This window comes from Pantherophis guttatus, chromosome 1 (assembly GCF_059756535.1).
Source record: "Pantherophis guttatus breed Tessera chromosome 1, ASM5975653v1, whole genome shotgun sequence".
Classification (NCBI taxonomy): Eukaryota; Metazoa; Chordata; class Lepidosauria; order Squamata; family Colubridae; genus Pantherophis; species Pantherophis guttatus.
Genome location: NC_142063.1, coordinates 155,623,872 through 155,651,826, shown reverse-complemented (window position 1 = coordinate 155,651,826; position 27,955 = coordinate 155,623,872). Strand labels below are relative to the sequence as shown.

Here is a 27,955-nt window from a genome sequence, read left to right as displayed (position 1 = left end):
GAACACTGAATATATACTTACAACTGCATAATTCATTTATTTCTCAACTTAATTTGTATGGCTGTCCATTTCAAATTCATGACTCTGGTTGGCTAACAGCAAGTAAAACTATATATAAGTAGGTTAAAAAAATAAAACAAGAATACATATAATCCATAGCCAAGATAAAAACAAAATCAACTATGACAAATGAATACAATCACCACATGGGTTCTGCCATGCATCCAGATCCCTGGACCAGTGACAAAACTGTATATATATGTGTGTGCATGTGTGTGTGTACACACACACACACATATACACATACGCACACCACACATACACACTGGTTTCTCTTTAGATCATATACACCTTTCTTTTTTTTTAAAAAAAAATTAATCATGCAGTTTTAGTAAGGGTAATAGATCTTTCAAGAACAATGTAGGGAAAATTTGGCGAGAGAAAAAGGCTATAATCAGAATGAAAAGGGACAACAATATCGATCCAGGTGCAGGCTAAATCTCCTTAGCATGAAATGCTATGTCATCAGCATTTTTACTTAAGCATTTCAAATCAACTGGATAATTGGGTTACTTCTTTCCCCCTTCCACTGTAGCTGGTGTCTTGCCTTTTAAATCAAGGCCCCCTTCCTCTATTATCTGAACTGACTCCGACACTGAACGGTTGAAATGGAGTGCAGAGCTTCAGTAACAAAAATGTTCTTGCTGTTTTATGATTAGGGCTGTATGCTTTAATCAGTAGATTAATCAACTATAGCATTAGTTAATTAATCACTGGGGGGCAAATCTGAGTCAGTGTGGAAAAATGTTCATTGCTGAAGTCAAAGCTGATGGGCAATCTGAGGACTTAAAAAAAGAGAAAAAAATAACTATCATTGATCTGTAGAGGTTCATTCCTTGGGAAAACTACACACATGCAGTACCCACATATATGTATATGTTACATGTGTTTGTGTGTATGTAGCTTAATCTATAGCTATATATCTATCTAGCTATACACAAACACTTATTACAATGCCTCTTTGGATATTCATCTGTCATTTAACTCTTCATTATTTCAGAAAGCTATATTGAAATTTTGGTGATGTGAATTGTGTTCAATTCTTTATCTTACACAGCCATTTAGAAAGACAGATGACAAATAATTACATTTTACTTACTCGCTTATTGTTAAGTAAATTTGTTGGTTTTGTGTGTATGCAGAGAAAAGGGGGTTGGAGAGAGAGCAAAAGTATATAGGACATTATGAAACATTTACAATTTTACCCAAACCTGCTACTTGAAGCAATAAGCCCAATCCAAAGCTTGATGAACCTGCCTTGAGAACCTTCCTATGTTCCTGATTGCAGTTTGCTTATGTAGATGCAGAAGAGATTTCTGCTGGGATTTGCTGGAAACTGAGCTGAAATTTCAGTGAAAGTATCTTCAATTGATACAGTGAAGTCCCCGTGTAGACCTAGGTGCTTCAAGCAGCTTCACAAAGTGCCCTGGCGAATGCTTTGCAGAATCCTAAGAGTTCAGGTATATACAAAAATCAGATAGAAATTTGTTAGTTATTTGCATATTTGAAACATCTATTTTAAGTTTTTTAGAAATCTGTACATGTGAACAATCCATTATGTCCACTATATTAACTGCATATGCAATTATAAGTACACTAATATGTCCAGAGATGTGAGCAAGATTAGACTGCACTTCAGCCTCATGCATAGCTCTCTGCAGTATGACAACAGATGGAGTAATGATAACATTATAATAATAAATATTTATATAAATATACATCTTTACGTAGAAGAAATGGGGAGTGTTTTATAAATAAAAATCTAGAGCAAGTGTGTCCAATTCATGGCTAGTGGGCTGCATGCAGCCCTGGACAGCTAGTAATGCGCCCCCACAAGATCGTAAACTTTTAACGTTACTATCTGATTTATATACATTAACTATATTATACGGTCTATTTTATATGCGGACCAAGACAATTTCTCTTTACTCAATGCAAGTCAGGCAAGTCAAAAGGTTGGACACCTATGATTAGAGCAATTAGTTATCTAAGTATAATATTGAGTGTGCTAAGCATGGTATCTACCATCATAATCCTAGTCATAATCTTTTTTAAGAAATGATTTTAATTAACAGGAAGTAAAATAAAAATGAGTCACCAAGCATAAAACTGAATGAAATACAAAAACTGTGGGCTGTGAAAATGTTTACAGACCCCTCGCATCCTGGACATAAATTGTTTCAACTCCTACCCTCAAAACGATGCTATAGAGCACTGCACACCAGAACAACTAGACACAAGAACAGTTTTTACCCGAACGCCATCATGCTGCTAAACAAATAATTCCCTCAACACTGTCAAACTATTTACTAAGTCTGCATTACTATTACTATTAATCTTCTCATCGTTCCTATCACCCATCTCCTCCCACTTATAACTGTATGACTGTAATTTGTTGCTGTATCCTTACGATTTATATTGATTGTTTCCTAGTATGATTTGATTGCTTATTTGTACCCTATGACTATCATTAAGTGTTGTACTTTATGATTCTTGACGGATGTATCTTTTCTTTTTATGTACACTGAGAGTATATGCACCAAAGACAAATTCCTTTTGTGTCCAATTACACTTGGCTAGTAAAGAATTCTATTCTATTCTAATACAAAATGAACAACCCACAAGGAAAGCCAAGCAAAAAACTAGAAAGAAAGTAAAAAATGATATGTGGCAGAATAAATTCAATGGGACCCAAGTTTTAAAACTGACCACATGGAAAACTATTGATCAGATATTCCCCAACATTAATAGAAGTTCAATTTGTATTGTAGAAAGTGCGTACATATCCAGGATTTTTGAAACAGATACACCAAAGTAAATCAACTTCCTTAGCTGCACCCCACAACCAATAAATCTAAATGTGTTAGTCTTCAATAGGTTTTAAATTTTCAGAATGTAATTTGATATCACACATTTTTAATCTTATTTTTTTCCCCTCCAATACTCTCTTTAAATCACAACGGTGTCTTCATAGAACTTGCCCAAAACATATTTTATTTATTAGTGTCCGTTCCAACATACAGAGTTCAAAACCCAGCTATTGTTGCACATCTTATTGAAAAATTCAGAATATTTTATGAGCCTGTAATTTTTAATGAAGGAAATCATCAGATGTATAACCAAAAGAAGTACTGATTCCCTGTCAAGATATTAAGAGGAAGAGACAGCAGCTTTCTAGTTGTATCCATAATGCTTTTTGAAATAAATCATTTAAATTCCACAATGCAATAGAATTCAGAATAGAATCAAAATGGAAAAATTCCCTCTGTATAAAGTCATAATTTAGGTTTTAAAAAATAGGGATCTGACTAGCCCTTAAAAACGTATATTTTCAAAGCACCCTCTGTTTTAATGTATTTGACAACATTTCTCCTTTTCTTTTACAAAATCTTTCACAACATCGAGGTTTTAAGATTAGTATTTAATGCCAGAACATGGCTCTGCTGAGAATATAGAAAGCTTGTACTTTGCTGGCAGGACCAATAATGGCTGGAGGTGCTGATCTTGCTGAAGCCCTGACACTAGCTAAGCTGATAACATTGAAAGTGATTAATGAATGATTGAAAATTCAATCACTGCAGCTCCAGGAAGAATCTCTTATTTAGAGGCTGTGGCAGAAAACTAGGCAGCTTGTAAATGAGCCTCTGATCATTGTATTGATAGGTACGCTACTGTTTTCCAAGGCTAGACGGAGAAGGAAAAAGTATAGGCCAAGCTTCAGTAGGTAGCAACCAAGCTAAGAAATATCTTTCTTACTGCGTACAGAATGCCTGTCACTTTTCACCTCTTCGTTTCTCGGGTCCAGCTTTTGCTAAGAATGTTATTGTCTTAATACTAACATTCTTCACCAGCCTGAAGTTACTGCCGAAAATCTTTCATAGGTTTTCTGTGAAAGGTAAAATGGAGAGGGGAAGCTATGGTTTCATATGATGCCACATGAGAAAAGTTGAAGGGATTGCAGATAAAGGTTAAGCCAATTTACCATCTTTAGATCTCAAATTGCAATTCATTTTCATACGTGCAAATTCATTTTCAGTATTGTATACCACCTGTAAATACATTCCCTTTCTTCCCTTCTAGAAAACAGGGACTGTAACAATTTTTTAAACAAACAGTTCACTTGTAATATTATTTTCAATTCCAATGACTTAGATAATTTTTGGGATGTTCTGGGCTCTGTAGGTAATGCTAAGCCCATCTATTGCAAATGAATGTTATAGATCCAATGAAGGTAATTTCCAAGAAAATATATTTTGTAAGCAATTAAAATACATTTTGTTGGAAATTACCTCCACCGGATAATCTTCATCTCGATTTTAGAATCCTAAACCTAAAAAAAAATTGTTGGACTTAAATAATTTTGTCAATAAAACTTAATACAATGTGAATATAAACTATTTTGATATCAATACATTTAACACTTCTTTCCTGGCCATATCAGAACTGAAATATACAAACCCTCATCCCACCATACTGTTTTCTTTCCAGTAATATTAGTTCCAGTAATATTAGTTCCTTGCTATTTTTATCATTGTGTTATTCAAAAAGTATGCTGGGAAGCAGGCAAGGAAGGATAATTTTCCCCGGTGATAAAAATTAACATATTAGGAACAAAGTTATTTCTCTCACTGATGAATTAGTTTATCTCAGGAAAGGTATAAATTTCTCAGACGTATGATTAGAGTGGTTACAAATCAAGATTCTATCAATTTAATAGAACCCAAGTTTGTGTGCAAGATAAAACAAAGCAGTCAGTGCTCAACTTGTAACAGTCCTCTATGATAAAGCATTCCAGTAAATGGAATGCTTATACATGTAGAGAAAGTAAAATGCTACAGTAGTAGCAGACTCCTTAGATTTTATAGTTTGAGGATTTTAAAATATGCATAGTATGGTCGGGTAATAAAGGTTTTTTTTACATTTTATATTGATTTCCCTCCTTTGTTGAATACTGTTTTTTTCCTAGTTACTGTCAATAGTTTTTTTTTTTTTTTGGTTTAGTTTTTATAATCTCCATCGATAATATTTATTCCTGGGAAAACTGAAAACATACAGTTCTTCTCCAAGGCATCCAGACAGAGAGATATTTTGATACATGGGTGCATCAACTAAGTTCATTATATTTACGGTATTTTGAAACAACACGGCTGCCTGGCATGCTTGGATTAGCTCTGCTTGTTTGGAATCAATTCCTTCCCACGGCATAGATCTCATCTAATTCATTGTGGGTACTGTTCCATTAAGATAGAGGCAGACAATCATTTGGGGCCAGAGATTGCATTTTTCCTTTTTTTAAAAAAATGTCTTTGGCATCCAATGGTTGCAGCAATCATGGCAGATAACCTATCTCTGTCACGACAGGTACTCCTCAATTTATAACCACAATTGGGACAGGAATTTCAGTTGCTGAGTGATGCATTTGATAAGAGAGACATCACACATTATCTGATTTTACAGCCATTTTATGCAAGCATTAAGCAAATTACATGGTTGTTAAATGAATCACACAGTGATTAAGCGACTCTAGCTTGCCCTTGCTGGAAAGTTGCAAAACACGATCATGTAACCACAAGATGCTGCCACCATCATAAATGTGAGCCTACATGGCAATCACATGACCAAGAGTTGGTATAACAATTATAATTTTGAGGACAAGTCATAAGTAACTTTTTACGAGGCTATCATAATTTTGAACTGTTGTTAAACGAACAGTTGTAAGTCAAGAACTACTTGTAGAATGGGCTGGGGAAAATGTTCAATCATCCATGATGCTTTTCAAACTGAATATAATGGGCATAATAGACACAATGAGCCTCACAAAAATTCCAAAATCTTTCCAAAATTTGAAATACAACCCCTCTTCTTCTTCTTCTTCTTCTTCTTCTTCTTCTTCTTCTTCTTCTTCTTCTTCTTCTTCTTCTTCTTCTTCTTCTTCTTCTTCTTCTTCTTCTTCTTCTTCTTCTTCTTCTTCTTCTTCTTCTTCTTCTTCTTCTTCTTCTTCTTCTTCTTTTTGCCAAAAGAATCAGTTCACAAAAGATATCCTACAATCTACTCACCATTGCCATAGAATTAAAAAATGTTCTGTTTTCACTTTTTACAAAGAATAATCACATATTAATCTTCGGGCTTCAGAACATTAAGGCCTGTACTTATCTTTCATGAACACACTGGAGAAAAATAAACAAGCATATTAAGGTTATCACAGCCTGCATCTTTGAACATAATGGTGGAAAGTCACCTTAGAAAACAGAGGAAATAGTTTTTCTCTGATGTATTCATTGTCTGCTTTGACCATATCTAATCCTCTCTTGTTCCACTTGCGTGGAACCGCTTTAGTGTTTCATAAGGTATGCTTATCTCCCGATCACGAAAAACTTGGACTTTTGTGGCAAACATATATTCTTCTCTTGTGAACTATAAATCATATTTGTAAAAGAAAGTCATGAGGAGAAAATAAACTAAAATTTAATTAAAAGAAACCTTAATGGAGAGTGATCAGCTATTTAAAAATAAGCTACATAATACATGGAAAAAATGTAGCAATGGGAAGAGTAAAAACAAAGAAGAGGTGAAGTTATCTCTATTCTTTGAAAAATGTGAGCATGTTATAATGTTTATATCTAGTCATTATAAATAAAACATGGCTGCATTGTTTTTAAGACATACACACACTTTTATATCCATTCCTAACCTTTGTTTACCAAATTTTATCAACATGGTTTTTATTGTTCAATTCATGGAATAATCAATAGAAAGTAGGTTGGGGTTTTTGTTTTTGTTTTTGAGAAGAACAGTCTTTTGACTTTATCTGAATGTAGGTATATTAAAAGAGGCATTCCCAAACAAAAAAGGAATCTTTTATGAAGGTTTCACTGGGAAACAGTTATAGTAACCCCAAACTATACTCAAACATAAAATTCTGATGCAGTTGTTTCCTTGTTAAACTTGTAACATTTTACACTCCTCTAATGGCCTGAGGTTATAAGCAAAAGAAAGTTCTCAATTAGAGAATTTAGACTGGTTGCCCACATACCGGATGGCAAATTATACTACACAGATGCAGAACAGTCCTTATAAAAGAATTAAACAATATTTCCTGGTTTTTTTCCTCTATCTTTTTTGGTGGGGGAAGTGAATGGATTATTCCATGAATTGACCTTTCTTAACATTTTATGATAACAGTTCTTTTTTTTTTAAGGGCAACAATTTGGTTTCCTCTCTTCTACTATTCTGCTGACCCTTAGTTGGCATGTACAAATATAAAAATATAAAATGCTTTTCAATAAGTTTTTATTAAAAACAGTTTCTCTTCTCTTGTATCAAAGAGCTCAGACAGAGTGAGGTATCCTGTGTTATCATGATAACAGATACTCTGCGTGTGAGGCCTTTCTCAGAGTCCAGGGCTGTCTTTTATCATGGACTTTCTCCTCGGTTATTTCTTTCATTTAAAGGAGGAACTGTTTCTCCCAAGCCATAAACACCTATTAAATATTCCCCACCCTTTCATACTGGGACTGAGGGTCTTAACAGTCTGCAGCTGGGTGGATCATTTTATCTTCATTTCAAAGGCAAAGCGCTCCAACATGTAAGCCAGCTTATTACCAACTCCCCTTAATGGACATTATCTTCAATAAAAAAAGCATGTGATTATGTCTGCGAAGAGAGAAAGGTTCCTGTCCTGTAATCTATATTCACAAATGCGAAAATCGAGTCCTGGCGTTCTGGGGTCCAGGAGAAGTCTAAGTGCAATCAAAGTGAACCAGCTGGGAAATAGAATCGGTGTCCTGCTAAGCAAACCTCTTGGGTGGCTTACTTTTCACTGGGAATTTGCAGAAGGGAGAAGGCATGGTGGATCGGGGTGGCCTTGCTTAATCTGATGAGAGGCTCAAAGGTGCTGACATGGCTGCCATCTCGTGATCTGAAAAAAAAAAAGAGTCCTATTTCATTATTTCACTAAGGGTATGTATATATGGGTGTGTATATGTGAATGGATGGATGTAAATTTAGGGGATTGTTTGACTTTGTAGAAAATAATGCCTTTTCTTTCTTCATAAACTGTTCAATTGGCATATTCATTTGTACGGTCAGTCAAATGAGCATCTTTTATTTCAGTGAAAGCCCCATGTTTCTTAAAAAGGAACTACAGAGTACCTAAATGTTTCAAGGAACAGCAAAAATATAGTAAAACTCTTGCTAGGATGACTCAAATAACAAAAATGGAACAGAGGTTTATGTTAACTAAAGTCCAATCGAGTTATATTGAATTGCTTGTCTAATTTTATCTTCTAACAAATTATAAAAGTTCAGCCTATGCATACTGTGCAAAAGTCTGCCTTACTGAAAAAAAATCACAATTATGTAGTATGACATTAAGTTATAAGCAAACAAACCATGTTTAGAGTTACTGTGATGGCTGAACCAATTAAATAACTAGAGTTAGCTGGGAGTAAGTACAACAAATGTAGTGCTGAAGAAACTGTTGAGAAAATTCTTGTCCATATCCATGTTATCTTGATTTCTTGAGAAGATAGAACAGGACCTTGTGTGTTAGAATTTAGATTTCTGGATTAGCAGGTTGACATCTTGGAAAGGAGAACTAAGGCATTAGAAATTGTTGGATACATTATCTCTCTCCACCAAATTGCCTTTTTAATGGTGCAGAATATTTCAATTCCTGTTGGTTGTCTCTCATTTTCTATCTCTCCGTCTGCTGGTCTTTTATCCCACTTTGCCAGTTAACTATTTTGGTAGTTGCTGATGGTTAATATATAAATATTACACTATATTTTGCTAGCTCAATTGAGTTATCTGATTTTGTTATAAACTAAACTGAAAATTACTCACAGTAATTATTGAAAAAAAAAAAGAGTTTATGGGCCTAGTATGGAGCAAAACTAAACTCTGATCACCCCAGTAATAATAATATCCCAAATTTCTTTCCAGGCACTTGATATAGCACACAGCTGAACAATGCTTAGAGGTTATAGGTTGTTGATTTTTAATAGGACTTAAAAATCCTAATTGAGGAACATTTTTTTTATCCTTACAAATATAACAAGAGTTTTTTAAATGGCTGTGAATAATGACCAGAAAATCTCATTCTTGAAAATGGGAAAGACTATGGCATCTGCAACATCAAATGGAATTTGAAAAACTGGACCTCTCAGAAGATGTCAGGCAGCTTTGATGAACAAGGGTGGATTGCTGAAATCTGAAATACTGTAATTCTGAGGTTGAACTTAACAAACTGTAAACCGATTGTTAAACTGTACTTCAGGAAAGAGAATAAAACAGATTAAAAATGTTTTTACTAAAACAACATTTCAAAGAGTATATGCAGAGTTCTGATAAAGGATAGATCCCTTTTAAGTCCTCTAATAACATATATTGATCAGAATGATTACTATGGTTTGGCTAAAAAGAAATTTTTGAGAGGCTATAATCTTTATGGATTAAAATATTTTTTATAGTAATAGGGACCTTTTGATAAAGATCAGATTGAGTGACAAATAAATGATAAATTACCACGGCTTTTCTGGTATCAATTTAAACCTCTTTTGGGCAAGAGAAATATCAGAGATTCAGCAACATGGATTTACATCAACTTTGAGACTTTAATCTTCATTATTTAGAACCACCTAAGGGAACACTTTCAAAAATTTATAGATTATTATTGCAATCAGAAAAAGGGCAGCCACCATATGGTTTAAAAGAAGCTTGGGAAAGTGATCTTTGTAATTCCATGGCAGAAGTTGTGGAAACTGGGCAGATTTCCTTCAACTTTGATTCAAAAAATGTAGTAGAAGATTATACATCATTGGTATTTGACTCCTGTTAGGCTGGCATATATTAATCAAAATATTCTTGCCAATGTTGAAGAAGATGCAAAAAAAGATAAATCCCCACCCCCATTTTTTCATCCTACAATAAAGTTATAGCCTTTTGGTATAACAATTTTGAGAAGATAAGCACCGTCACTAATCAAAGAATTGAATGCTCCCCAGAGCTAGGCTTGCTACATTTACAGACCCAAATCATAGGCTTAAAAATAAAACACTCATAATTTATTTAATTTTAGCAGCCAAATTAATAATTGTGCAACATTGGAAAACTCTCGATAATATAACAACTGAGTTGTGGATTACTAAGACCTTTTCAATTGCTACATTAGAAAAAATTATAAAGTTAAATTAATAAAACATCAGAGGCAGGAACTAACAAACTTGGATGACTTTAATGGTTTAATTTATTAGCTATAGATTACAATCTGGTATTATACACACACACAAACAGAGCATAATTTTATATGTATTTAGTACTTCTAGTACTTGTTCCTTTAGTCACATTACAGTAGATCTCTTTGGCATTTTTAATATTTTTTTCTTTTTGATTTTTTCCCTCTATATTATCTTGAATTTACGTAAATGTAATACCTGATTTTGTTTGGCAAAACTAATACAGATAATTTTAAAAAAGAAATGGAGATGGTTGGTTAAACAGACAGGCATGTTCAGAAATGAACAATCATACTTTCATGCAGAAAACTCATAAATCTTAAATTACTGGGGAATTTAATGGAACATGCACCAAAATATCACTCTATTCCAGAGACACTAAAAATAGTGTGAACATTTCTAGTGATTTAATCAAGAAAGTGTTATTAAAATCATGACCAGAATATTATATATACAGTATGTATTAGAGTTAATCAAACTTCATGATGAAATTTCTCTTGAGAAAGTAATTGCAAAACTGGAGTCATAGAGCAGAGTTTGGATAGTTTGCAACTGTACAGAATTCCTTAACAACATAAAAGAAAGAAATGGAACATGTCATTATTCTAATAAAAGATGACCTATTAAAGGAAAATGGAGATTTTACAGAACTAAGACTCATATAAGAGACATGTAATGAGATCAAAATGACTTTTCTAAAAGAAAAGTCAAGCCTGTTCAAGGATTGCAAAAACAAAGTATAGACAAATAGAGTATTTATGTTCACATACTTGAAATTGGCTATGATTCTGAATTTAAAAAGATAAGACAGATTTTTGTTGGATAGTGGTACATCATCAATTTGTCTGTAACAAATATATTTTTATGAGCATTGACAAATTTTACTGCGAAAAAGTTAATTGAGTAAATGGAATGTTTATAGACATATGTGGAAAAGGCAGCATTAAACTGCAATACCTGATAAATCATAATGAAAGCAGAAATACTCTAAGAAGCATAGTATGCACCTCAATTGGACGCAAATGATGTATGTCTATATTATCTATGTAACGTGGTTGTAAAATAATGCTTAAAAATACCCTGTTTCCCAAAAAATAAGACATCCCCTGATAATAAGCCCTCCCCAAAAATATTTAAATGCAGAGCTGGAAATCAGGTAAGACAGCAAGAGGAGCCCCATCTTGCTCCACAAAATAATAAGATCTCCCTGAAAATAAGGCCAGGCTCTTATTTCAGAGTTCAAAAAAATATAAGACAGGGTCTTATTTTTGGGAAAACAAGGTAGATTTTGCACTGTTACAAAGGGCCATGAAATAATGTTGATGGGAAAGGAAATTGAAGCTAATTTGCTAGAACTATGCAACCTGAAGCAAACAGTTCCAAAATGTATGCATAATAATAAAATGGCATAGAATATTTAATCATAGAGATGAATCTGGTTTTTAGGGAATAAAAGATGCAGACTATTGGAGATGAAATTCCAGAGTTTCTTAGCATTCTACTTCCTTCTCAGTCACCAAGTGATGAGGTTCAAATCTGTTCCCTTTATTCAATCAGGACGCAATTTGTAAAGTCTCCAGTACCTTTATTAAGAGTGCAGAGTTTGGTCAAGCACACAAAGAATATGTTTGACAGTGCCTTCTTGGGCAAGACCACAAGCACTCATATCAGCAAGGTTTTATAATCATTTTCACACACAGAGTTAAAGACGGTACAATTGCATTGGCCAATACATAAATTATTCCATATGTGATCATTTTCAAACTATGGTAATTTGGAAGTTCCGTGCTTATAGTTTATCTAGCGCGTGCATAACTATCTATAATGCCTTTGCAATATACAGTGGATAACAATGGAAATTTTTAGATTCTGTGTTGATAATACCAGTGGTTTTCTACGACTGTGACCTTTTCGTGGAAGAGGGGAGCTTGCGTATGCAATTATATATGATTTTTAAAAGATATTCTGTCCCTTTCTAGTTGTCCTAGTTTTGCATTTCAGAACAATTACTTTAACCATCAGTTTCAACGCAGTACTAAAACATTATGGCAACTGTCTTGCCCTTTTATTCCATATATCCCTTATAGGACTGGACTCTATATTTGTCCTTACAAGAAATAAAAGGAATCAAAATGTGACTGTTGCTTAAAAGCAAAAGGAAAAAGAACAAACTGAATTCAAAGAATGGGACCTTAGTTTTTTTTATGATTGTCAAAATCAAAATGAAGGGCAGTTAACAAAGTGTAAAGTGTTAGTAAAGTGTTTAAGAAACTCCAATTGCAGTTTAATAGAAAAATGAAGAGATCAAAGTCTAATAATGGAAAAGAATATTGTAATCAAGGTATTTTGGGAAAAATACAGCAGAAAATTTTAGTCTTGAACAAAGCAAGGCTTCAGAAATAAAAATAAAAAATTGCTAAGCACGAGGAGGTGTCAATTCAAGATTACTAAACAATTTTGAGAGAAAGCAACACAGTTACACCAAACCATTTATGAACAAAACAACCAGATAAAATCCAACATGAAATGGAATTATGGAATAGGAACTATTTCAACTATGGAATGGGGGTAAACTCTGTCTCTCATACCTCAAGATATTTGGGTACAAAGCTTATGCATATACTGTTTCTCTAAAGGGAAAATGAATAAACTAAATTGTCTAACTCAATTATGAATAATGCTGGGATAGCAAGTAGGAACAAGAGGCTGTAGAGTTTTGTTTTTAACAATTAGAAAACACATACAGTCATTTGAATGAAAAAGGATAACTGCAATATTTTGATATTAGAGCAAACAAGTCGAGTTTTACCAGTATGTAGCACTTGAATCTATTTGTGAAACTTACAAAGGATAGCAAATAACAACATTGCGTGATTGGAAGAGGTTACAGAATATTAGTCTGAAGAAACTGAAATGGCAACAAATTCAGAAGGGGCCATGACCCAGGCCCAGAATTACGTTAAGAAGATCCAAAAGATCTAATAAAAGGAATCCTTCTCAGGAGAATGTGTTGCACAAATAGAACAAGGGAGGTGCCAGATCCCAGTTGATGGAAAGTTGTACAGAAATTGCCAGCAGCCAAGGCACAGAAGTAGAAGACAGCTGCAGGGGAAGAAATGAAAACCTTGCCTATACCTTGCCCGCTTCCACAAGGTGAGAGAAGTGTTGGGGCCCAATGCGCATAACGATTTGTGGTGGTACAATCCATTATGGCACACAGCTCAATGCGCAAAGCTGCCAAGGATGAGAATGTTGTATACATCATCCCTGTCCATCAAATTGTTTGTTTAATTTCTTTAATGTAAGTGTGTTATTTCTTGTAGCTATGATGTAATTAATGCACTGTAAATCCATGCTTGTTCTTTGTGTCTCTTTCTCAGCAGCTCTCCCTTTTGACTTTGCCAGTTAATTCTTTTAATGTTTGTTGATAAACATCAAAGCACATTTTCCCCCCAGGTGAGTGGTGCATGTACTTGCTTTGATCTGGATATAGAAACTGACCTGAAGTGTGTTGGTTACAAACTAAACTACAAATTACCCACAGAGATAAAGATCTACACTATGAAGTAGGTATACTTATATAACAAAATACAAAATAGGGTTTGGCATGATGAAACTGCTACTCAACAGCCTACCATAGCAAAGTATTGATTATACCACAGAAGTGTAAGACAATACCCATGTTTCATAGTGTTTTACCAGGAGAAACATTTGCTTTAAGTTAGTTGCGCAAATAAGATTATCAGCTGCTGCAGGATATTTTATTTTATCTCCCTTCCTAGTGCTTCATTTATTTTTCCAAACACTAGAATAATTAGGGTTGCCAGGTGTCCACTATTTGAGCGGACAGTCCATTTTTTTCACATTATGTTCACTATTTTTTTTTCATAAAATAGTGGACATTTTTTTTATTCAAAAGCTTTACTCAGCAGATAATGCATCGGTCAATTATGGAGTGAACAAATCTGTTTACCAAAAATTATTGCTGGAAAATGACAATAATGTAGCTGCTCATTGCAATAATCACATTTTACACAACAGCGCAAAAAATGCTTTAAAGCAGTTATCTTTTGATATCGAAAATGTAGTGCTGAAGGTTTTTCCCGAATTTTTGAATTCTGCGAAGAAACGAGAAGAGTTGAAATCATTTTTTGAGTTTTGCAAGTCAGAATTCCATGAAGTTTTGCGCCATGTTCCAACACGTTGGTTAAGTTTGTTTAAAGCGGTCGAAAGACTTCTTTTAAACTGGATACCTCTAAAATCGTATTTTATTTCTCTTGGATCTGATGAGTGCCATAAGGTTATCTGGAACCTTATTTCGGATCAGGAAAATTAACTCGCAAAGGACGATGAACCAACAATTTCAGAATTGTATTTATATTTCACGCACTTCTTCATGTCAATAACCCTACTGAAGCTGGAAAGCAAGAAAATTCTTGCATGTGATCTTCACATTATCATGTGTAAGCTGTGTGATTCTTCGCAAAAAAATTACGATGAGCAGTTTTTATTTGCCTTACGTAAAAAACATTTGCCTGAGAATGCCGTGCAAAAGTTCAAGAAAGAAGCCATCAACGTGTATCAAAGAGCCATTGCGTACCTAGAAAAGTGGTATAATTTCACTGATTCAGTATATGAGACGCTAAGTTGTTTCAATCTAATTGATCACAATAATCCTCCAACTTTAGAAGAAATGACGAACATCTGGTTATTATCACCATGGCGAGAAGAACTTCCACCCAACACTCTCTTCGATGAAATTTCGGCCTTAGAAGAAGTTTATGTTCATCTGCAGGGCGATTCATCCCTTGATAAGTGGACGTACTTTTTCAAAAAAGAGCCAGCTCCGAGTTTACTGAAACTGTTCCAGTATTGTGCATCAATTCTGGTATCAAATGCAAACGTTGAACGAATTTTCAGCGTCATGGGAAATTTGTGGACTGACGAACGTAACCGACTGCTTGTACCATCAGTTCGAAGTGAACTTTGTATATTTTTTAATATTTCTCAATGTTGTACTGAAATTAAAGAATTATTCCTTAAACACAAAGAATTGATCAAAGCTACGCAGTCAAATAAAAAATACACACGATAGCAAAATAAAATGTAATTTAATATTTTACATATTATTATAATATATTTGATGTTTTGAATTTTAAATAAAGTTTTGAAGTGATTATTTTAATACGTGTTAAAATGTTTGTAAGAAAATATATAATTTAATTGTAATTTTTTTTATTTTTTTACTACTTAACCCCTCCCCCCCGCTTGTCCGCTATTTTTTGGAAACAGACCTGGCAACCCTAGAATTATTACCATCTAAGGCTACCCGTCTCCATTACTTTTCATGTTTCTCCATCCTTAAAAGGATGGAGTATTATCCTTTTCTCCATAAAAGGATGGAGTATTATCCTCTATAGTATTATGGATAGAACAGATCTGCTGATACAACTATGAGATGCATGACTGTTTGAATCTAAGAATTCTGTCCACCAAAAAATGAGCTGTTTTTTTAAAGAACATGATCTGTGTAAATCAGGAGTGGGCAACTGTGGCCCTTTTACAACCTGTGGACTTCAACTCCCAGAATTCCTGAGACAGCCAAGCTGGCTCAGGAATTCTGGGAGTTGAAGTCCACAGGTCATAAAGGGGCCATATTTGCCCAACCCTGGTGTAAATAGCTTCTTTCAGGTTTGAGAAAAATACACACTAGCATTAAATACTATAACTTGCAATCTTACTTGTACAGACATTTTCACTTACTGCATAAATTATTTAAGAGGCATTAAACAATTATACCCATATTTATTTTTTTTAGAATATATCAACATAATACAAAATCAAAACTAAATCAATATACTATTAGGGATTGTCTTTGTCAGGGAGATGGTTATTAATAGCCCAGGATGGCAATGGATTCTTGTTTGTGTCCTGGTACTAAAAAATATGGTTTGTTTGATGTTGACTAATTTTATGGTGCTCTAACTTTTCCTGATGGCTTCAACCTTGGAGATACCTGTTCAATATTAAGCATCAGACATTTTGGGACAGAAAGAAACAACAAGGATGTAGTTCATTGAAAACAGAGAAGTCTGCTTTTCACTACATTTTCTTGAACACTCATAATCTGGCTATTGTAACATTTGCATTGGTAATCTTAGAATCAGATTCATTTCATCTGATCTGGTATTTCAATGGACCCAGAATACTGCAGATGCTGACTAACGTACTGCAAATACGAATATATCACTTGGCTAGCATGACTATATGCCGAGGCACTCAGAATGCCGTTACCTTCCCACCGAAGTGGTACCTGTTTATATGCTTTCGACTGTTAGCTGGGCAGGAGCTGGGGCAGGTAATGGGAGTTCACCCTATCACGTGGTGTTCAGGTCTTGAAACCCAGGCTGTCAGCTTTCCAGTTGACAAGCTCAGCATCTTTAATCATTGAACCATTGTGCCCTCCAATCTTTCAATAGCCTTGGTAGTACAGGGGTTTAAGGCACCCTGTTATTAAGCTTATTAAGACCAGCTGCCTGCAATTACTGCAGGGTTCGAATCTCACCAAAGCTCAAGGTTGACTCAGCCTTCCATCCTTTCTAAGGTAGGTAAATTAAGGACCCAGTTGTGGGGGCAATATACTGACTTTGTATAAATATACAAAAGGATGAAGGCTATTGCTGAGCACATTGTAAGCCGTCCTGAGTCTTCGGAGAAGGGCGGCATATAAATCAAATAAAAAATAAAAAATAAAAAAAAATAAAGCATTATTTAAACATAGGGCATAAATTTTCTTCAAAACTCACCAAAATAAGATACCTGCTTGTTGAACTTAAAATGGGAAGGGAGCATCTTGTCAAGGAAAATAAGTCCTTTTAGGTTTGTAAAATATTTTATGCAGTTTTGTAAATCCAGACCAATATATTTAGTATTCAGAATGTTCAAAATGCAATACTCAGTCTGTGTGTGTTCTCTATGCTATGTATCCTGTAAGTATATGTATCTTTCTGTGCATATGTATGTACACATTCTCACACATAGAATAAAAATGATAAACTCAAAGATATGGTAGAAAGTAGAATCTCATCTATCAAAAGTTTTTTTTTTTACTGTTATGGGAATTGAGAGGCTTCCTTCATTTTTTCTTAAAAGTTTTATGTTGACTACAAATGAAACACTTTCTCAATTAAAATACTTTTTTTAAATAAGGAAAAGTATGTGGTACTGATTAATCATCCTGTAAAAATTCATAAAATACCAAGAAAATAATGAAAGTATTTGGGGACTTATGCTCTGGTATAAATAGTAGGGGGAAATACACAAAACCAAAATCCATAGTTTTCCCCATGCAATTTGATTAAAGGTTATTGGCCTTAAAGCAGAGTTTTCAATTTTATGATCTTACTAAAGCTAAAATTGAATTTCATATGCAAAGTATATACCGTTCTGTTTGATATTTGCATTGTCCCGTCCCCAGATTTATTTGCATTTTGTTTAATTGAAAGATGAAGCAAGTTAAATGCCCCTCTGCATGCTCGAGTTCTTTATATGAAGCATGCTTACATTATCAAGATATTTAAATGGAACAATATTCTTGGGTAGTTTGTAGATACTTCAATACATATATTTTGGATATATGAAAATTAGGCTTTGTGTTTTGGGCCAATTTATTACCGGCCTAGTAATAAAAAGTATGACAAATACCATTTTAGATTGGAAGAGTTCAATGCAGGGCCTACAGTCTTTTCTCTAATAATTACCAAGTCTGACTTCTAAAAAGCTTTTCCCAGTTTGTAAGAAATTAATAATTTACAACAACAAAAGGCGTATAGATTATGACAACAATTTTATTGTCTTGGACTTCTTATGGTCTCATATCAGTGAAATTTAAGTTTTAAAGATATAATGAATAATGTATTTGGTGTAACAAATAATACAATGGAAATTAGTATATTTCTTTCATATCTGTGATAATGCAATTCCAAAAAGTTTAATCCTAGTGGTGAATTGTGTTAAATTTTAGTCTAAATTTTTGGTGTTATATATAGCATATTTTCCAATTCCTCTTTTTTTTTTTTTAACCAGTGTATATATTTGAGCAATTCTAAAAATTTGCTGCAGGAGAAAATATGTAATTCCTTTAAAATATTAATGAGTTTTACATGGATTACATGTTTTTTTTTAAAGCACAGAACACAATTGAATAAATGGAATTCATTGAATGGACATGGGCAGGGGAATTAAAACAGAAGTGCAGTTCTGTACTAGGGGAATGGATAGACTTAAAGTTTGTGTGTGTGTGTGCGCGCACGTGTGCGCGCGTGCATGTGTGTGTGTGTGTGTGAGAGAGAGAGAGAGGTTCTTACCATAAACGAGATCTATCAGCTATTACAAGATCTACCATGGTGGATCAGGAGAATCAGTAATCCATAAACTACATCAAAGGTGCTAAGGTAGACAGACAGACAGTCAATCAGTAAGTAAATAAGTTTATTGTTGTAACCACTGATCATTACTGCCTCCCAAATATAGCATATTGGAAACTCTACAGCATGTTGGAAGCTAGAAGTTAGTATTTGTTGCCTTTATAAAGGAAGACATTGTCAACAAAAGTACAGGCTCTCTCTATGACTCAAGAACAGAAGGAACCTAGAGATGATGGTCAGAGACATATAGCCAGATTTTTTTTTTAGATTTTAGATTTTTTAAAGGTTTTTTTTTCTGCCTTTATTATTTTTATAAGTAACTCGAGGCAGCAAACACACTTAATATTCCTTCCTTCTCCTGTTTTCTCTACCACAATACTTCTGTGAAATGATTGGGCTGAGAGAGAGTTACTGGCCCAAATTCTCCCATATGGTTTTCATGCTTAAGGCTGGACTAGAACTCACAGATTCCTGGTTTCTGGCTTGGTGCCTCAATCATTAAACTGACTCACTATTTGCTCCTTTTCTGCTACAGGACATACTGTAGCAGAAGAAGGAAGCTAGCAAAGCCAGAAGAATCAGCTAATGTTTTATCATACATTCCAGACAAAATCAGGACAACACAATTTGAGATCATCCAATACCATAGGATGAGATATTATCAATATGCAGATGATGAACTCTATTCCTGGTCATCCAAGCAATGCTGAGACTGCCCTTTTGTGGTGCCTGGAGATTATAGGGGTCTGTATGGGGGACAACAGGCTTCAGCTGAACTCCAGCAAGACGAATTTGCTGTGGATTCAAGGGACTTCAGGATCTAGTTGTTTATTATTTGTAGTTCTCAATGGGGTTGTACTATCTTGGACAGACCTGGTGTGTGAATTGGGGGTTCTCTTAGACTCACAGCTCCTGCTTGAAGAACAGGTAGCAGTTATGGCTATGAGGGCCTTTGTGCAACTTTTGTGTTGTGTGCCAGTTGCACCCTTATCTGGATCACAAGGCTTTGTGTAGAGTCACTCATGCCCTGGTCATCTCTCGATTGGATTACTGTACTGAGTCTACGCGGGACTATACTTGAAAAGTATTTGGAAGCTAGAGCTGGTACAGAATGCAGTGGTACACAGTTCTGGAAGCCTCTAGGGTGACACATATAACACTACTGTTGTGCGAGCTGCATTGGTTACCAGTTTGCTTTTGAGTCCAATTCAAGTAATACAATTATTACTTGTAAATCCCTATGACATGGGTCCAGAGCATCTAAGGAGCCATCTCACCCCAATTCTGCTCCACCTCTGTGGGCAATCTATTAAGGAATTCTGGTAGGTAGAATCAGAGTCTTTTCCATTGTGGCCCCCGTCCGTGTGGAACACTCTACCATTGGAGGTGAGAACAGTTCCCACCCTTCTAGCTTTCTGGAAGGGTATCAAAACTTGGTTTTGCCAGTTGGCCTGGGCCCCTGAGGAGGGCTGCTGGGTGGTTGATGGGGTGAGAAGATCTCATCCCTGTGTCATTTGTTTCCTTGATTCGAGTTTATATAAAGCCTTTAACATTTTCATTATTTTTATATTTATCTTTTTACTCTTTGTAAGCCACCCAGAGACATTAGAGAAATGGGTGGCATATAAAATGATAAATAAATAAATAAATAAATTTGGTGATGACCTAAAAGAGAGGGTAGCACAGAAATAGCAACACTTAAAGCCAGTATGTATTTCTACCAATCCAAAGATGTCTAGATAGCACTTTCAATAATCAGGAAAGTTCTTTTCAGGCACAGTAGAATCAGTACCAAACTAAACATATGTTTCCAAGTCCCGTTCCCCCCCCCCCAGCCCACATCTCTACTGTAGTGCCACAAATATTGGGAAGGTATTGTGCCCCCTACCACCTATCATTGCAGCTTTATAGATCTATACCTAACAGCTGGATCTGTGCTTCAAACACCCCCTTTGTGTCTACTTTAGCACCAAAGACATGGAAGAGGCTTTTTCAAACATAGCTCTGACTAAATTTGTGGGAGTGAGAAGTTGCACTGTTTTGCCAAGATTGATATCCTAATTCCTTATTTCAGAGCTTATATGTGTCACCAGCATTAACCTTCATCATAGTCAATTTCAAATAAGGTTGAATTGTTGGTTTTATTTCAAAAACAGCATTTCTTAAACATCCAAGCATCTGGCGCTATATTGGTATAACAATAAATGTTTTAACTGAGTATATCCCTGAGCAGATGATTTAGGTAAGCTACAATCAATATGTATCTTCTCAAAATTCTTAAAATACTGGTTGCTAATCACCTAATCTGAGCTCTTGCTTTTGTTCAGCCTAAGAGTTCTGATAAAATATTTCCCTCCATCTTTAAATTTGGATTAGCACAAGTTTTAAGAAAGGTTAAATGCAGTTCTTGTGAGTTAGATATGAAGTTAATTCATCAGAATCTGTGTTTATTGGGTTCCCAAAAAGAAGTTTAAAAAAGAATGGATATCAGACTTTTTGTGTTGATTTTGCTGGCCTTTTTGACTCAAGTTCAAGTTCTCTACAGCCCTTTTCTAGTCTCAAGTTACATGTTAGTCCAGCTTTGGAGAAAAACTTATAAAAATGTAAATGAAGCGTGGAACCATATTCCAAAAATACAGAACTTGGCATTTTATAAATAACTGACTCCATCTAGCTTGGAGATAATTTAAGAGAACCATTCTATGAAGGTGGAATAATAAAGAGTGGATTCAAGAGATGTGTTCTTTGTTGATTTTTGAAGTCTTTATATTGTAGAGAAAATAGATGTTGCTCTAGGGTTTAAATTTAATAATATGTTAGATGTCTATTAACAGCACATTTAGATTTTTTTTTAAAAAATCAGTTTATCACTAATATATATGTGTATGTAGATTTTTGTATTACCATTGTTTTTTTATTTTGTTAAAAAAGAGAAAACAAAGATAAAATGACCCATTTCCTCTCCTCTCTTGTTCTTTCCCCACCCTTGGCAAGAAAAGCGGAGGGTTCAGAAAAAAGGGGGAACTTTGTCTCACTTCCCCACCCCACTGCCTTCTTTTCTCCAGAGGAAGAGAAACTGCAGGAGCAGATAAATTATAGAAACGGAAAGAGGTTTTTTCTGGTACAATGCTCCAGTTCCATCCAAGGGAATCAGACAAGTAACAGCACCAAAGGTGTTTTTCCTACTCGGTCTCTGCCCTACCCTTGCTCTTAGTGCAAGTTATTTTGTACCACATTTGCTTGGGGTGGTGGTGGTCCTAAGTGTGATTTTTTTTTCCTTCTGGTCCCCATGAAGAATAACAGTACTTGCTGCCGTGTCAAAATGTGCTAAGGCAACAGCGCATTGTTGAATACCTTTGGTGGAAAAGAAGGAGAGGTACAATATCGTATGTGAAGACTACTAGCATGTCTTCTCCCATTTAACCACACCTTATTATTTCCTTTTCCCCATTATATTTGTTCTGATTTTGGATTGCAAGCTGTGTGGCCCGAACGCCTGTTCCTGGTACAATGTCGTAATAGCTCTGTCCTGGTAATAATGGGGAACGATTTTCCATCACCTCCGCCCACGCAAAAAGGCACATCTACATCCGTGCAAAGGCTTCATCTGTGCAAAGGCTTTATAAATCTCTGCTCATCGGTTGGATATGTTCTTTAAACGTCCCCTTGCATCTTCAATGCTTCGGCAGACCAAACACGGGGTTGCAAAGCCAGACTTTTCTTCTGTTGGGTCTCCTTTTCCCGCCCTGTTCATAAGAGGCACCGCCGCTTCGCTGTCACTTTCCGCGCTTCATTCTGATGGTTACAAAAAACAGACACACACAACGCCCAGGATTCTTTTTAAGCCCTGGTACTTGAAGAGTTAATTATTATCTTGGTTTCTACGCCCGTCCGTTCCGAAAGTCGAGTCTTAGAAATAGAACTTTCTTCTCAAATTCGGTACTATACCACTCTGGTTTCTAAGGCAGGGCGATATACTTTTTAAAAACTCCACTACGGTACGTCGACTCCCAGAGAGGCAATCGAGAAACCATCTCTTCTTACAGTTGGGACTTGAAAGCCCGCCTTAACGGAAGAGCGGACGAATCACCAACGCCAACAACGTCACCCACGCCCGAACCGCTCGTCCTCTTCCAAGATGGCCGCGCAGCGCGCGGCGCCACTCTTTGCGTCATAACCGCCACTCCGCCGGCCTTGCCCTTTTCCAGAATGGCCGCGCCGCGAGCGTCGCCAGCCTCCTCCGACTGAGAGGCACGAAGGAAGTTCGACGGGGCGGGGGAGAATCAAGTCACCTCCTTTTCCTCGTCCTACGACGAGCCCGAGCGCGTCGGAAGGAAGTTGCGGTGGGGCGGGGAAGGTGCGTTTTCACCTGGGGGGGGGAAGGGAGGGCAGAGGTGGGGGGAAGAGAGAGAGAGAGAGAGAGAGAGAGGGAGGGAGGGGGGCGTGTGCTCCTACTGGCCGGCGGGCGGCTGGCGATTAAAAACAGGGGGGGAAAAAAAACTTTATAGAGAAGGAGAGACGAGACAGGGAGACGTTGCGGCGTAGTGGCGCCCCGAGGGACTCCTGCCGGGGCTCTTTGAAGTTTAACGCAAGGGAGAAGCGAGGGAGGTGAGTGAGTGGCTTTGCGGAGTTGGAGCAGGTTGCTTTGCTTGCCCGCCCTTGGCCCCTTATATTATATAGCTCCCCCCCCATTCCTTATATTAAATTATATTATATAGCCCCATGAGGTTCACGCACCGCGTCCTGCGTTTCCTTTGTGGAGAGGCTGCCGTGCGTCGGTTGGGAGCGCCGGGCAGAGGCTGTCGATGCCCTGCAATGGGATGCCAGGCTCTTAACGAGTGGCACGAAGCTTTCCCTGCGGAGGCTGCCGCAGTAGCCACTGGAGGATGGGCGGAGGGCGTGGAGGAGAGCATGGGCATCTTTATTTTTATTTATTTTGTATTTCACCAAGCACGTATTTTGTGACAGGTACAAGTGTAAACATAATTATGAATTCATGAAATGGACACCGAATAAAAGGAAACATTAGGACAGGGGCGGAAGGCAGGCTGGTGCGCTTAAAGCAGACCTAGACTAGGCTTCTGGAATACCTTAGGCCTCACAGCCTGACTAGACATGTGGCATTTTTAACCTGAAACTAGCACTTTTCAATCTTATTCCACCCCACCCAATAGATATTATATTAAAGTAATCCCCCTCCTTTGTTTTTTTTTTTAAAAATGACTCGGGGTTGAGAATCAGTGGCCCTGGTATGTATTGAGGTATATCCGTATAAAGCCCGAGTATAAGAATTAAAACTGTAAATTTTTGAGTTATGCCACAGATACATCTTAAAGTTGTTCAGAAAAGGAGGGGAGATGTCAAATAGTTCTCATTGTGGGAAAGCATGCAGAGTGAGCGGCCCTCTTGTCTTACTTGTTTGTGAAATTCCATCTAGTTTTGTTGAAATCAAACAGGAGTAAAGTAACTCTGGGATTTTTTTTTTTTTTTGGATTTCAAATTAAGATTTTTAGGATTTCAAGTCCATAATGTTACTATCGATCTTCTGCAAGAGTCTGAAAATGTGGGTTAGTGCAACAGTGTATAATTTAGTGTTTTTTTCACTTAAGGTGGGGGGTGATGGAGGAACCAGTTGCATATTGCAGTGGAGAAAGGGAAGTGTTGATTTCTGCCTAGGAACATGTAAATATTATTCTTTTTTTTTTCTTTAACATTATGTATTACAGAGTCTGTTCTCAAATTTCATTTATGGTCACACCACATAATTAAGGTTCCACTTAGGGTATAAACACGCAGGACCTCATTGCTTGTCAGTATTTGGAAATATTTGGCAATCCAATCCAGACACACTCCAGTTTTAACATTTCAGAATTAAACTATTCTGGCTATAATGCTCCAGCTCCCGAGATGGCAAGGCACCCTCTGCCATAGAGAGAAACTAAGCTCTTCAAGCTAAATGTCTGCAGCTGTTGCTTCTCTGTGAAGAGGGCAAAAAGGAATGTGTGGGGCCTATGACAGGGAAGCTGGAAACAAAGTTCTATTTTCCCATCACTTCCCAAAGTAGGGAATAAAAGCAGTAAGCTCAGAAGGTTATATACTTTATCTCTGATCCACTTGGAAAATTAGGCAATAGAAAGAGAAGAAACTAAATTAAAAAAAATCCACCCTACCTTTCAGCTTTCTAGTGAAGTTAGTAATTTATTTCCCCTGTCCTTTTTGGATTGCTCAGTTAAAGGCATATTCATCAGTCATTGCTTCTTTGCATTAGTCATTTATCTAGTTCACCATTTATTATCTAGCCAAACTATTTTGATGAGTTGTGGTTTGACAATGATTTAACTGCTAAAATATTTTTCCAGTATCTCAAGAGTTGTTTCTTGATTAGGTAAATATAGTTGCTTCTTGAGTTGTTGCTGAAATTGAGTTGTTTCTTCAGTATGTAAAAACTGAAAGGGGTGTAATTTGAACACAGTGATGCATTCTGTGTGATGTTAAAACAATTAACTCCATTCTCTGCCAATAGCTTTTAGTTTCAAAGTAGAAAATATTTTTCTTTGCATGATAAGATATAACAAGAAATGGATATTTAGTAGAAACGCCACCCAGGGCTGGTCTTTTATTTTTTTGTGTATTCTGCATTGCTGAATTTGTTTATGTTAGATAAACCATGTTTTAATGAACCTGGTGTAGAGTTAGGCTCAATAGATATTAGCTATTTTCTCTTAATTTAGTATTTCTCAATGAGGCAACTTCAAGATGTGCAGACTTCCAGAATTCCGCAGCCAGCATGGCCATAGTTAATAATTCTGGGAACGGAACTCCACACATCTTAAAGTTGCTCAGGTGGAGAAATGTTACTTTAGTTCTTAAAGGTATGCACTGCTGGGCCTAAATGACTTAAGATGCATAGGCCTCTCCAGGGAGACTGAACATGTGATTAGCATGTTGCAATGACAGCATAGAGCTAAAAGTTTGTTCCCAATTTAAGTCATTTAGTATTCTAGAGAGGAAGCTGTTTGAGATATATTCTGATAGTCATGGGGGGAAGGTTACCCTAAAATTAACTTTTTTTCCAATTCTGCACTCTTTCTAAATAGGACTTGAAGTTGTAGGAGACTTCTTACTTGGATATATCTTCTTGCATTATCAGTGGTAATTCAGAGAATGATTTCCCCTCTGGTCCAGCAACTGGGGAAACACTTGGTTGGAAAAGGAATAGCTGATCAAAAGTATTTGGTAATAACTATTCATGTTTTGCATGCCAAAGGTATCTGGATCAAACTATATATATAAATCTAAATAAACCAACTAAACCAAACCAAACTAGAACATTCAGGTCTTTTATCATTTGCTTGATCTGGATTTAGCAAATTTGAACCCACTTGTGCACTACTGTATATATTTGGATTTCATTTGAAACAATAGTGTCAGAAGCATATTGTAATTGAAATATATTACTTTTAAAAATAATTTTAATACAAGTTTTAAAGAAGATAAGGTAAAAATTAAATTTAAAAAGATAAAAAGTAATACAAAATAATGTGAAGAAAAAAGAGCCAGTTTGATCTATTGATTAGGGCAGGGATCCCCACCCTCCAGGCCGCAGCCCACTACTGGGCTGTGGCCTATTCGGAACTGGGCCATGTGTGTGGCTAGCCAGAGTGTGCATGTGCAGTTCAACTTGCATGAGCAGCAGGCCAGTGGGTACCTTCACGCATGTTGTGTGTGCCCACCACTTGCACAAGTCAAGCTGTGGCCATCCACCCCCTCGGCCCAGTTCCAAATAGGCCACGTGGCTTAGTTCTCCTCTCCCCCCCCCCAAAGCTGGGCTGCCAAACCGCAAAGGTTGGGGATTGCTGGGTTAAGATACCAGGCTAGAAATCAGAAAAATATGAGTTAGTTTATTTATAAAATTTATTGGCCACCCATTTTACCACACTTATCTCTGGGCGGCTTCTAGTCCTGCTTTGCACATGAAAGCCATCTGATTGATTTTGGGTCAATCACTCTTTCAGCCCAACCCACTTCACAGGATGTTGTAGAGAAAGTAGGAGTAGGGAGGAGTATTAGGTATGTTTACCTCTTTGAATTTTTTATAAAAATAATAAAGGCAGGATGTAAATAAGGGAAAGAAAGAAAGAAAAAGGAAGAGAAAGCTAAAAGTCAAGAAAAGAATAAAATTAAAAATAGAAAAGAAAGAAAAAGGATACAAAGAAAAATATAAACTGAACTTTTTCAAAGCAGTTGTAAATAGACAGGTCTGCTCAGAGTTAGTTTGGTATATAGTAGTTAAGGCATTAGGCTAGAAACCAGGAGACTGTGAGTTCTAATCCTGCTTTGGGCACAAAACCAACTGGGTAACCTTGGGCCAGTTAACCTGTCTCAATCTTAGAAAGTAGGCAGTGGTAAACAATTTCTGAAAAATGAAAACTTGCCAAGAAAACTGCATGGACTTGTTCAGGTAGCCTCCGAAAATTGGATACAATTGAAAGAAAGAAAACCAAATCTTTTGTTCTTGCTTGGAGAAAAAGCTATTAACTAAATAAGATGCTGAATATACATCCTTTAATTTTTTAATAATATACCCTTTTACCATTTGCTTTTTTTTACTAATACATGTTTTCATGTATTAGGATATTATGAAATAGCTCATTCTTTCTGCCCTGAGAAAAATCTTTTTCTCATGATACCATAAGACCTACTTAAACTTCAAGAATTAGGAAGTGAGGCAGTCTTAGAATCAATCATTTGTAGCTGAGTTCTAAAAAGCTCATAATCCTTTCTGTGAAAAGTACTTCTGGCTGCAGCCTGGTTTTCTCTGTTGCATTGTAACTTACAATTGTGGCCATGTAAATTGTAAGGAGTGGGTAACTCTTGGCCGGCTGTAAATTACTACAGGTTGGCTGTGTTTCAGCAACAAATGAAATGATCAGGAACCTCTGGTGCATGTTGGTAAATATAGAAGGTGCTATTCCAGTTTAGCAGAAGCATGGAGAAGTTTTTAATGATTAGGACTCAATCAAGATACTCCCAAGAGCTTCTGCAAATATTCTCTTTCTTCTGGTTAGCTCCCTTAATACTTCCCATCATCTGATTAACTTGTAAAATTGCAGACGTTGCTGGAGGGGAAAAAGTAATCACCAAGTAATATGCTAATTTAAGCTTTCATATTTAAGCCAAAAGGGAAGAGGATAAGTGTGTGTTCTGTGTTTTATGTGTGTATGTGTATGCATG

At 36.2% G+C, this 27,955-nt stretch overlaps 1 protein-coding gene and 1 long non-coding RNA gene across 12 annotated transcripts in view; one reads left to right on the top strand and one right to left on the bottom strand.

Annotated features, from left to right (window-relative positions):
• Nucleotides 1–17: 17 nt before the first annotated feature.
• On the bottom strand, nucleotides 18–23,609 carry LOC117671769 (uncharacterized). Its single transcript, XR_004593000.3, has 3 exons — nucleotides 23,459–23,609; nucleotides 7,874–7,978; nucleotides 18–1,508 (listed from the first exon to the last, which is right to left on the bottom strand). It is a non-coding gene; the product is annotated as an uncharacterized LOC117671769 (long non-coding RNA).
• LNPK (lunapark, ER junction formation factor) overlaps nucleotides 22,801–27,955 on the top strand; it is a 63,204-nt gene continuing 58,049 nt past the window's right edge. For 2 of the 11 annotated variants that reach the window (XM_087882038.1, XM_060688028.2), the window contains exon 1: nucleotides 22,840–23,078. The gene's annotated coding sequence lies outside the window, so the exon portion shown is untranslated. Of the gene's footprint in view, nucleotides 23,330–24,330; nucleotides 24,404–25,818; nucleotides 25,958–27,955 lie in introns of all 11 variants that reach the window. The other 9 variants (XM_087882037.1, XM_087882036.1, XM_060688027.2 and 6 more) reach the window with 9 other exon arrangements.